The 1,261-nt window shown below is 37.1% G+C and overlaps 1 long non-coding RNA gene across 1 annotated transcript; it reads left to right on the forward strand.

Moving 5' to 3' along the window:
* The first annotated feature begins 207 nt into the window (after nucleotides 1-207).
* On the forward strand, nucleotides 208-783 carry LOC120158632. Its single transcript, XR_005519257.1, has 3 exons — nucleotides 208-227; nucleotides 311-406; nucleotides 542-783. It is a non-coding gene; the product is annotated as an uncharacterized LOC120158632 (long non-coding RNA).
* Nucleotides 784-1,261: the final 478 nt, after the last annotated feature.

Below are 1,261 nucleotides of genomic sequence, written 5' to 3' on the forward strand. Positions count from 1 at the left end.
CCCTTCCAAAATAGAAATTTTGTCCCCAAAATTTTGTCCCCAAAATTTTGTCATCCACAAAACCTTCACTAGAGGACTCCTCTTGTTCCTCACCTCCTTAACATTCATTGCCAAGATCTTGATCAGTTCTTCTTCATAAGTCATGTCTTGGCTCACCTCGATATGTTTCAAAGGTATGAGATGGGAAGGATTATAATGGTATCTCTTAATCGTCAGTTCTTAAGGAGGTAATATAGATCAATTGCCATTTTGCTCCTTTTTGTTGATCCGGTCCTAAGATTTCACGCTAAGAATTTTGTTTTGCAAGCAGAGATTAGCTGCTGGTGATGATTCTTCTACTGCATTTGTTCTTTCATCCGAAGCAGCATTGTCAGGAGCTGAATCAACTAAAGACATGCAGGCGCAGGTTCTGTATCATCTTGCCTTCACCATGTTTAGCATTTGGTATTTTGATTTGATTGCACTCGGCTGTTTCTTTTGGTTGGATGTTGTTGGCTAGAAAACTTGATTGAAGTGGGAAGCTGATGTTGGGATATTGCAGGCAGGGCGGTCAAGCTATGTGTCAGCGGCTATCCTTGCGACAGTTCCGGATCCGGGGGCGATGGCAGCAGCTGCTTTGGCTGTGAAGGCTAAATATGAAAAAGCTTCTTGAACTCTCATCTTTCGTCTTCAACATTCATTCTACCTTTGTTGAGTTTTGTTTACTAATTGGCTTTCCGCTTTTGCTTTTTTCCTCTTTTTTTTGGATGCATCAAGCCGAGAGAGCCAGCTTCATACACACACATACACACACATACACACAATACTTCATTGAATTTTAAAACCATTCCCAAATGTATGGTGGTAAATATACTGTTACAAAACAAACATATTAAAGAAGATGAAACATAAGAGAATTATTTTTTTAGAAAAAAAATGGTGAAAAGAGGAAGAAAACTGCAAGAGTAGAAAAGTAACCGCGACAAAAAAAAAAAAAGGTTGTACATAGAGGAGAGATGGGTCAACTCAAAGTTTGACTAACAACTCCTCATTCTCAGTCTCGCAAACTTGACAAACAAATTTGATATCAATTTGTCAGTCAAAGTATTAGTTACTAAATCAGCCTTACCTAGACGATAACACAATAATAATCTAAGTTTAGTTCTTTTCGTGCGAGTAGATAAATTTTTTTTTTGTCAGTGTAGATGTAATATTTCTTGTCATATAGGTAATGTCTTCAAATCTTTCATGCAAAGATTACTAATTCTAACTCTAAATAGAT

The sequence above is a fragment of the Hibiscus syriacus genome, unplaced genomic scaffold (genome assembly GCF_006381635.1).
Source record: "Hibiscus syriacus cultivar Baekdansim isolate YM2019G1 unplaced genomic scaffold, ASM638163v2 tig00111330_pilon, whole genome shotgun sequence".
Lineage (NCBI taxonomy): Eukaryota > Viridiplantae > Streptophyta > Magnoliopsida > Malvales > Malvaceae > Hibiscus > Hibiscus syriacus.